Raw genomic sequence first — 11045 nt, forward strand, 5'->3', positions numbered from 1 at the left:
ATCTAAGAGGGTCTCAATGGAGTAAACCGTCAACCGTCAAATAGCCAAAATATTAAGCGTCAACCGTCAAAAACGCAATATTTTTTACCGTCGACCGTCAAATAATGTTAGCCGCGCCGTCAGATGTCTCAGATATCCTTAATTAAGAACTAAACGATTGCCTTAACTGGGGTCAAGCTCTGTAAGTTCTGTTGTTTATAAATAAAAGTCTTGATATATCAGAAAAATACATTTATGTAAGTCGTTTAACTTCTAGTCGCGAGTAACAAGTGAAACTCGTTAGCGATAGAACTGACTTCCGGTGTGGAAACACTTCCGGTGTCGTAAAACGTCAGCCATTTATCAATAAAAGGTGTTATAAATTAGCAGTTCTTTACAAACGCGTCATTATGAAAAATTGCCGCCAAATTTGCTCGTTTAGTTCGTTTTAGTTCGTCAAAAGGACTTATTTTTAACCGTCAACCGTCAACGTGGCCCCTCCCTCATTGAGACCCTCATCTAACACGCCCACTTTCATCGTCCACGTCGCCTTAATTTTTTAGTTTTGATGACATCGATCTCGACAGGTTCGTTGAAAGAGAAACTTAGGCAGATAACATGATGGGCTTTGGTCGCAAAATACGTCGTTCCGTCCTATTGTCGGGCTGGGGCACACGAGCCAGGTGAAAATTCCCTTGACGATGGATTAAATTCCGAGTGGTCGCTCGTTAAGAATTGCTCCTTACAAGAGGTTTTCAAAGGGGTGATGGATTTTACAGCAAACTTTTAATATCATGCCATTATTATATGGCTGTGTCTCTTTCGCTCCGACGAAGGGCTAACGCTCGAAACGTCAGCTTTTGTAATCATTACGGTGGCCAATTTACCATTTCAACCTTGTTGATATATCCAAATTATTGTGTCTCACAAGGACTGGGAACTACCGAATTCACGAATTTGATTGGCTGAAATCAATATTGAAAGCGGTCTAGATTTTCCCATCTAGACCGGCATCTAGACCGGTCTAGAAAAAAAAAAAGGTACAAAGAATATAAAAAATTGGCATGTAAGACACAGCCATATAATAAACATCTTATTAACCGAGCTAGGTCGGTCTGTATGGGAGAATCTTGACCTCGATCGCTAGTATAGACCTCGCTGCGTTCGGTCTGCACTGGCGACCTCGGTCAAGATTCTACCATACAGACTTCCCGCTCGGTTAATAAGAACTAATTATTGTCACCTGAAATTTTTCTTGCGGTTAATTTTTTTCGGTTAAAATTTGTTAATTTTCACGCCTAATGCCGGAATACAGAGCATATGGATCAGGTTAAGGTCCCCTGAAAATACTGTATACCCAAGCAGCAGCGAATATTTTTTTGGTCGACTCGAGAATATTTTCAAAATCGATGATAAATCAAGTCCAATAGCAGCAAATCTATTTAACTGATTGGCTGCGTCAGGATTGATAGCAAGCAAGCTGGTTCATGATTAATGGTTCATCTCACCGAGTGTTTTTCTTTCTTTGTATCGGAAGTTACTTAGCCTCTTAGCGAGCCGTAATACTGACTAATAGCAAAATTAAAAACTGTACGACAAATTGCTCCTTTGTTCAGTGTTTCTGCATTGCAATAATTCGTGAACGTTGAATTTCACAAGCCAGCCAGCCATAAATATATACCGGCCATACCTGAGGTACGCATAATGGTAAAAACTCGGAATTCATATCCTTTACCTTTCTCAACGAACTTTGTTTGTCAAAAATTCATGTTCGAAAAAAAATGGGATAAGATTTCTTAGGACAACAATTGTCTTTCGGAGTTATTGTTTCAAGATATTAAAACATTTGCATATTGGGCGTGATAATCTTCTAGAAAGAGCCGATTTGCATCATATGGTTGTGCATTAACATAACTCGTTTATTGACGTTCTGTTTGTGAAACAAGACATTAGCACGCAAGTTCGTTAGGTCTCTAACTATCGCCTGGGAAGGAGAAGCAAAAAAGGTAACTTCTTCTTTTTAGTTTTTTTTTAGTTGATTTAAATTATACACGCGCTTGATTTCGGGCGAGAATTCAACTTCATAAGCTGCCGTTCCACTCAAGCTATTTAAAACACATTTGAAACTGCTGTAGTCTGGCAATTTTTCTTTTAAACTCATTACAACATTTCTTCAGTCCTCTATGGTTTTCTACATTTGAATGTTAATTTTCACTAGGGTCAGCCGAATGAATGCATGGCCACACAGTATTTTAATTTCATGGTTACTGTCGTCTGACTCAGTTCGTGATTGTCAGATGTAGGGAAAGTGCAGAGGAGCCAAAATACTCTCGATGATCAATACTTAAGCAATTATGAATTGTCTGATGAGGGGATATCAGTTACAAAAAATAATAGCTAAAAGACTAGCTGATAACCCTAGCAAACTATGAACGCACTGACGCTAACGATCTGCTAGCACTGGGGGCTTTTTCGCAACGTCGAAGATTTTCACACACGATGAATAAATTAAAGTGTCGTGTTCCCTGAAGCCGTTAAAATGTTCTTGACACTTCTGGATGGCTGACTGAAGAGCACAAAGCGTGGGGTAGAACATTTTTGTTTACAATAATTATATTTACTCTGCAAGTGAGATAAGATAACGAGTTGATATAATTGTCTTGCACCAGTGAACTTGACCCTTGGAACTTTTTTTATTTAGTTAAAGGTCCGCCGCGCGATCAAATTTAAATTAAATTACGCCAAAATTTAAGAAGTTAGTCAGAAAATCATAATTTTTTCAAGACTGAGTAAAAATACAGCCTTCGAAGCGACAACAAAGCCCTCGTTGACGGCCACTTTAGAAGCAGCGCATGCTATGCAGATGTATAGTTTTGTCTTTCTCAATGAAAGGCACCGTGACTGGTGGCATATTTAAATCTTTTCTGGTGGTGTGAATCAGTTTTTTTATTATTATTATTATTTTACTGCGAGGAAAAATGGTTGACCATCCGCTAAGGTTACAACGGACGGATTAAAAACCCAGGAAACACGCGCGTCAAACATAAGCAACAGAAAATCAGAGATAAGAGTAAATGTTGATGCTGCAGTTAGAGTATCCATTCGTTCCTTTCCTAACAAAGAGAAGGGCTCCTCAGGCTGGTATACTTTTTGTCTCTGCCTCGAAAATAATGTTTGAATATATAACACTGACTGCTCTGTGAAGTTCCTGAGTGTTATTTAGCTGAATCCGAAATTAAGCGGCTTCACTGAAAAGCGCGAACAAAATTCGTCTACGTGCGGAAGCAGCCATTTTGAATCTTACCTAACAACCGTGACCTAGCCTAACAAGCTAATTGTGACATGACGAACTCTCTCGACCTTCTTGAACAATTAGGAGCTGTAAATTGAGGCACTCTACCCAGCGAGCAGAGCCTTTTTAACCCGTCCTCGAATCGAAAAGGGAGGGTTAAAAAGAAGAAAAGAAGAAGAAAAAAAAAGAAAAGGGAGTCTGCTCGCAGGGTAGAGGCACTCTTGACTTAAGGGTTGAATTTTTCCCTTGCGATTATCAGAGCATCAGCCGTTTCGGCCAGGTTACTAAGTTAGAATGGCAGTTAAAATGGCCGCTTCCGTATTCGACTGTTTACAGATTAGAATAAGATTTTCGAAAGATTGGTTACTTTTTCAAAAGAAAAAAAACCGAGTCGTCACCCTTCTTTACCTTTACCTACCTCCTTCCTATGGTTTCTCTCCTCACCATAAACCTTGAGCAGTTTAGGGTAAGAAGATAAAATTGCCATGAATGTGCATTCCATAAACTAAACTACTCAAAGTCAGTATCCGGCATCATCACGAATCTATCAGCAAGATCTTGTACTCGGGTAGTGAACCGGGCACAGTGCCCGAATTCTAGCGTGGTTACTTTAAAAAAAGGTGTGTTCGCATAAGTGCTCATCAAGAATCGCACTCGGGCACCGTGGTCGGGCACCAAGTGTGAACGTAGCCTAAAACAACGTTTAAAATGGACGTGAATGAATGGTGAATGAATGGTGAATGAATGGTGAATGAATGGTGAATGAATGGTGAATGAATGGTGAATGAATGGTGAATGAATGGTGAATGAATGGTGAATGAATGGGAAACTTACGCTGGCTCACGTTCTGCACTGAAACATGAGCTTCTTCAAAGAACATCTCAGAATCCTCATGATAGAGGCAATGACGTTTGATTGACTGTCGTTAATCCCAAACCAAAATAGAAAAATAAAACTATCACGAGGAGTCAAAATTGGCAAAATGCGACCATAGCTTTGCATTTGAGGTAGATTGGAGCAATTTGACCAAGTTGATTTGGAGATGGACCAATCACTTTCGACGGTCAATGCACTTACTCGAATATCGTCTCCACAAAGGTGGCTGACAATATGATTAACTGAGCCTTCCTTAATTCTTTTTCACGTTTACAGTGATCGGGTCAGTTTGAAGAGGAAGGAGTGAAGTGTCAACGGAGTCATGAATGTTCTGTGGGCAATCATCTGGTTTCTCGTTCTCTGGTTTCTCGCTTGGCCCATTGGATTCTTCTGTGCCGGCTGGTACGTTTGTTTGTCTCCGATTGAAGCCTGCGTCGATGCCATCAAGACCGTCACAGAGCTCCTTATGAAGGGTGTCATGCTACCTTTGGAGGTCGCAAAGCATATGGTGGAGGGTAAAGCTGGATGGTGAAAAAAAAAAAAACAAAGAAGAAAAAAGAAAAGAGAAACCCAAGCTACAGGAATTTTGTGCTCACTGTTCGACAAACAATAAATGGCTGTACATGAAGAGTGCATTTTTGCGAATTTTAAAAGTCTATTCATCAATCTCATTTGATAAAAATAATTGTATGTTGATGAAATGAAGATGGTGACCCTTTTTTTGGTTGTATTGTATGTTTTTACTTTGTGAGATCGTAGTATGATTACAAGGAAATTTGGTAATACTCGATCCGAGTTGAAATTGTAAATTGGCCACCGTAAAGAGTTAAAAAGCTGATGTTTCGAGCTTTAGCCCTTCGTCGCTCTGACGAATTTGCAATTTCAACCCAGTTGATATTACCAAATTACCTTGTTATCCACCGATGCAGCACCACAGTTTCTTTAATTAGAAACTTACCCTTTTATTCATTTGCTATGATTATTAGTTGTGGATTCATTTCTTCGTAGAGTCCTTTTTCGACTTTTTCTTTTTTATGGCAGATGCGAATTGAAGGATTAGGGATTCTGGAGTATGAAAGATAATGCTATTGGAGTAGGCGTGATAACGCATAAATAAAACAAATTAAGAATGAATGGATGATGAAGAGTCGATGCGGCAATTGGAAAGATATATATATCTGAAGTTGTCTTTTAGGTTCACCTTTTTTAGCTCGAGAGAGAGAGAGAGAGTCCCAAACCGGCAATCCAGGAAGATTGACTGAATTTTTTTGAAACGTGCTTTAAGGCATTTCCGTCGATGTTCTTTAGCCGTTGTTTCCGAGAGCACTTTTCCGGTTTCTAACGTCTCCCTCTCAATGTACAGCTTATGAGTTTTTGAATTCTCTCTGAAGCTTTTTTTTATAAGGTTTCGAGGGGCCGAAGCTATAGCCAAAGTATTACGTGTATTCGCCTTTCAGTTTCATTGGCAAAAGTCTGCTGTCAGTGGCCAAATATTTTCTTACGGTACAAAAGCTAATTCTTGGCAATCACGCGATTAATACAGAGCTACAACATCCTGGAACTGGGGTAGAGGCGCACTCGCTAAACTACCCTGACCTTTCTTTGTGAATCTCTAGGGTAGGTACAAATGCTCCGTAGGTGGAGTTTATCCAAGCAGAATCGTTCGACGCTTTCCAACGAGTAGGTTCCAGTAGGAAGGACCCAGGTAGAACTAGCCTCGAATGAAAAGGTATTTCCCGTTTCTTGCTATTTTTCGTGTAGTCTTCCCCTCGCTCCACTCTCGATTGCAAATCCTGCTGACGGGCTGGCTCGACGCAAACATGATTACCTGACAACACTCTTTTATTATCATCATCGTAATTATTATTATTATTATTATTATTATTATTATTATTATCATTACAATTATCATTATCATTATTACAACAGCCCTTTTTAATAGTGAGAACGTTCAGGCTGAGATAAACCAAAACTTTTTAGACCATATATTCTTAGAACATACCAGTAAACTGAATGTCCGTTAAGAACGTTTTTACTTTGCCCGTTTTTTTTTTTTTTTTGTGAGAAGTACAAGTAAAGGAAAAAGAAATGTAAAACTATGGTCTGAAAGGACAGTTAACTGACGTCTGAATTGATTCATTGAAATACTAGACCACTCAACTTTAAGAACATCTTAAGAAAGTTTTTTAGGCTCAACTCGCAAACAAACAAAAAATAAGAACGTCCAGTCGTGGCTAAGTCCCAGTTTCCAATTACAGTGTGAAGCACGGGTTTCGAATAACTTCTTCCGATAAAGAAACTTCTCAGGACTAGTGCAACTAGAATTGGCACTAGCGAAGGTTAGTTAAAAGTTACAGATGCAAATAAAAGGGGTGAAACAGCTATGAGAGCTCAGAGCACAGGTTTTCTTCACAAATGTTTTTTCTTTATTTAATTTTATACCTTGTACCATCCTGCAAAATTGCTCCGATTTACCCAGATTATGTTTTCTGTTGTCATCTCATCTCTCTAAGTAATCAAACCCTCGAATAACTTTGGCCTTTAATTGTACGATGTGTGATGTCAAAAGGTAGAGTCACGCCTTTCATCAGTAACGCTGTCACGCTCTTTATTCCATCGATGCACGCCTCAAATGGGGACAAACACACGTACCAACCAGCGCAAAAGAATCCTATTGGCCAGGCTATCAAGATTAGGAAAAAGAACCAGGCGATCACCGTAACAATCTTCTTTCCACTCATTGCAAACTATTCAAGGATGAATTTTTCAACTGTTTCAGATCGGCTCAGCCTACCCTGTAAGTCACTTGTCTTGTTTTGGTTCAAGTGGTATCCACCGATATCCACTGATCAAGGATCCAGAGTTCCCTTGTTGCATGGAAGAGAATCGTTTACTTTTATCATTACAGGTACTTCCTTATAATTTCTCACATTACTGATAGCCCAGTGACGCAATTTAAGACGTGTCTATATATACAATTTTCCAGTCGCGGAGTCTTTCGCTAGGGGTTTAACCATATTTAGGCTCTTGATTATCATGATGATAACTTAATTAACAGTTCTCATTGATGAAGAAAACATGAACTCTGGACCACCCCCTTCCCCTTGGTTATGATTTTGACCCTATCACCCCCAAGTTGGATAACCCATCACACTTCGCGCTCCCATCTTGCCCGCGTCGATAATCCCCACCTTAAAGGCGACTGGGAATGGGTCAGTATCAAATTCTTCCTGTATTTTGGGCTAACGCAACCTCGTCCCTAGGGCTTTTCCACTACCGCGTTTTTGCCTGTCCGGCCAAAAACCGGGTCCCTGGGACTAACCACCCGTCCATTGCTGTGTGAGGAAATTTTGCAACTTTATCTAAAGTAGACTGCATTATCAAGTGAAAACAATTTGTCATTCTAAACATCATTTCGAAGAACATTAACTCGGCTATGGTTCTTTTCTCTGTGTAACCCGTGACTGTATTGTTTTGTGACTGTCATGTCCTTCGTTTTCATATGTGCGATGAAGAACAAGAAACTGCATCAGGGATAATATTATTTCTAATGAAAAACCCACCTCGATCCTTTTCTCCTTCTTCAGTTTGTGAAGCGATAAATCAAAACATAAACATCCCGCGAAGAATTGATGGAATCGGTTACATTCAGAAGGTTTTCGTCTTTCGCATCTCGGCAACTAAATGCGCGCCTGCCTTCCGCCTCAGCTGAGACATACGCGAGTCACGAGTCGAGCTGTCCGTCATCACCGCAGGAGACAGCTTTTATGTAGTAACTTAACCACTTGAGTGCCTGACCGCATTTTAGTCACGGACTTTGAGTAAGTTATACATATCCACTTTTGCCTTGTACAAGCTCAATATTTCTTAAAAAATGAAGGTTAACAGTCATTCTTCAACCGCTTAAAATAGATGTTCGAAAAAAGCATCGTCATATGATTAGTCACATTACTTGCTGCTCCTGCCACGCATATGCTACACCGATTTCCTTCACGGAACGGACCATGAGAAAGGTTATGGGATGGGAGGCTGGGTAGTTTTCAAGTTGCGCAGTATTTCTTTTTCTTTTTTCCGCTTTGGATCTTCGTTTTTGTTTGTTTGTTTGTTTTTGCATTATGTTTCGATCCTAATTATCGAATCTTCCCCGCATTTTTATTCACGTGCAGTTGCTATTTCATAAATTTCTTTCGCTCAATTGTCAGCGCGAATTTTTTCTTCCTCAATTTCTCACCCCCCACACCTTAAGTAATGGTCTGAATCTGAAAAGAAGATTTCGAAAAGCAACAAACATTCGAAAGAAGTATCCCTCCAAAAACAAAGATAAAATTTCAGTTTCGAGACAAATCCCGCAAGTATGAAGGATTGGGAGGGTCTTCGAAAGAAACGATCCTCTAAAAGTAGCCAAGAGACCTCAAAAGTTATCTCTTTCGTGTTTGAATACAGGTATACTTACGTTTTCAAATTACTCTCTGACCCTCTGATTGTAAAAAGCTTCTGCCATAAGTAGCTTGCCAAGCTAATATCGATCGTGAAATACGTGTACCACAATCAATAATATTTCAAAACTTAAGAAAATTTTTCTTCTATGACAATTTTACACTGCTTACCGCTTTGTCATTGATTATCTCTTGCAGTTTTGGTTCCATAATGCTTGCGTGACATATCCTCGTGAAGGGAACGTGACCACCGAAGGAACAAGACTACATTGGCTTAACGTTTAGAAAGATTTTAGCTCATTTAATTCTTTACCGTTTGTACGATTAAAAAAGGGTCGAATAAGCATCGGTACGGGGATTTTTTCAGTCCTAAAATTTTTACTTAGAAAGCAGGGATAAACGAAACCTCTAAGTGATCAGAATATATATATCTTATTAGACGGTTTGTTGTGTAGTACCGCTGAGTATTTTTACGAGTTGTGCCGTATTTTGACGAGCCCGTAGGGCGAGTCAAAATAAAAATAACGAGTAAAAATACTCAGCGATACTACACAACAAAACGTCTAATAAGTTATTTATTATCCAACACGCCAAACTGTTATTTCAGTGCGTGCGAATTTCGCGGATACTTATTTACGAGGAGTGCGTGACAGAAGTATGCGAAGCGGAACGGAATTTGCGCGTTGTGTTGCTTCATTAAATGAAGAAATTTTCTGGTCGTCAAGTTGTTTTTCTCTGTTCGATTCATCGAATAAACTTGGATCTATATTTGCCAGCCACTCTGACTCTTCGTCGTCGGAAATATGATTAAAGTTGTCCGCCACTTTTTTTTTTCGTAACTACAATCCAATTCTTCGCTTGCGCGATGCGAGAAAACCTGTTTAACCAGTACTCTACAACAGACGAGGACAAATAGCGCGTGATATTTGTACTCGTCTAGGTGTAGTTGGATAATAAATTTGCATATTTCTCAGATACTGTATTAAGTAAACAATCTGTTGCAGTGAGCTTTGTTCGTGAAAAAGACTTTAACCTGCCATCACGGGATTCAATATTACGATCAAATTCCAAAAGACGAATAAAACATTTCACGGAAATGCTCAGGAGATATTAAAAAGCCAAAGCTCGGTGCTAACGATCGAACTTTCCACCTTGAAGTTGAACTTGTACCAAAATGCTAATTGTAAAACTATTGTTTGTAATTCTAATTTTATTTAGACGCTACGCCTATCTTTGAAAAATACGAATGCAACAATAAAGTAGGTATGATGAGGATGAAGGTACAAAATATTGCAATACTCTTCTGGGAAAAAGATTACGTTAATTACAGTAAACACTAGTGAGATAATTTGGTTGGTTTCAGGAAACAAGAGAGCATCATTCACGTTTTTTTTTTTTTCAAAGCACGTACTGCACAGTTATATCAGCGAAAGCAGACATCAAATATTCAAATATCGTATCGTTCTAACATTCCATGAGTGCATCCTTTCTTGCATAAAATACTCCACTGTGGTACAATAACTATAGGACATCGAACTCTAACTACCAGCCTTGTTTTCCTTCGACCATGTGTTGAGCGACTTCGAGTGGTAATTTCACGCCACGCATCAAAAGCTCTGTAATTCCTTTCATGGCATCGATGCAAGCTTCAAATGGCGAAAGGCACACGTACCAACCAGCGCAGAAAAATCCGATAGGCCAAGCGAGAAACCAGAGACAAAGAAGCCAGATGATTGCCCACAGCACATTCATAATTTTTCGCAACGTGGCAGAATTCCTAACAGTATGAAACCGAAACACGAATATTTAGAACCAATGCGACTCAGCTTATAAACTGCAGAGTTACACTCTACAGATTAACGTAAAACAAGGTTAAGATCCAATCATGGTTGCCCTCACTTATACAGGTGATCTCTGTCTTCTTTCAAGGGTTAGCCTGGCTTTTTCCAATTCCGCTTTGACTTGCGTGACTGGGCTAGTGCAAATGTTTGTAAATGCATTGCTCTTCCTGATGAACCACAGGTACCCCAAGCTCATGACACGAAACGAGCATGAACTACCGGGCGGTCTTACGTTACAAGGGACGCCATTGACAAGGGTTTACTCGGAAACTCAAGCGAGATTTTTTAAAGCTATGAAATCTAATGTTGCAGAAGTAATATTTGTCTTACCTTAAGCTTTCTGCTTTAAAGTGCTTCTTGTTGCGTTCTTCGGTGGCGTCGAGTATTAGCACTTTGTAGTGTTCCCTTTAGGAAGACTCATTCACCATAGCCTAATTACCCAAGCTGGTTATTGGATACTGAAAGCAACACAAGATGGATGGGTGGGGTTTAACACCTTGGACTAGGTAGGGATATTATGGGTGTCTCAGTAACTTCTGTAGACAGAAAAAAGTCCACTTCTTCCTTTTTTCGGGAACAGCCGAATGGCTCCCCTCCAAATCCCATGAGGCACTGCTTTGT

General features: G+C 39.6%; 2 long non-coding RNA genes across 6 annotated transcripts; one reads left to right on the forward strand and one right to left on the reverse strand.

Annotated features, from left to right (window-relative positions):
- The first annotated feature begins 1367 nt into the window (after positions 1–1367).
- Positions 1368–5281, forward strand: LOC148724126 (uncharacterized). The gene is made up of 2 exons (XR_015991499.1): positions 1368–1985; positions 4424–5281. It is a non-coding gene; the product is annotated as an uncharacterized LOC148724126 (long non-coding RNA).
- A 725-nt stretch (positions 5282–6006) lies between these two features.
- On the reverse strand, positions 6007–10620 carry LOC148724127 (uncharacterized). 5 transcript variants are annotated; one of them, XR_015991494.1, is made up of 4 exons: positions 10483–10620; positions 8601–10360; positions 7711–8013; positions 6007–7014 (listed from the first exon to the last, which is right to left on the reverse strand). It is a non-coding gene; the product is annotated as an uncharacterized LOC148724127 (long non-coding RNA). The 5 variants fall into 5 exon arrangements; XR_015991496.1 differs by having other exon boundaries at positions 6007–6830; positions 6942–7014; positions 7711–10360; XR_015991497.1 differs by having other exon boundaries at positions 6007–6830; positions 6942–7014; positions 7707–10360.
- Positions 10621–11045: the final 425 nt, after the last annotated feature.

Source organism: Stylophora pistillata, chromosome 9 (assembly GCF_964205215.1).
Source record: "Stylophora pistillata chromosome 9, jaStyPist1.2, whole genome shotgun sequence".
Classification (NCBI taxonomy): domain Eukaryota; kingdom Metazoa; phylum Cnidaria; class Anthozoa; order Scleractinia; family Pocilloporidae; genus Stylophora; species Stylophora pistillata.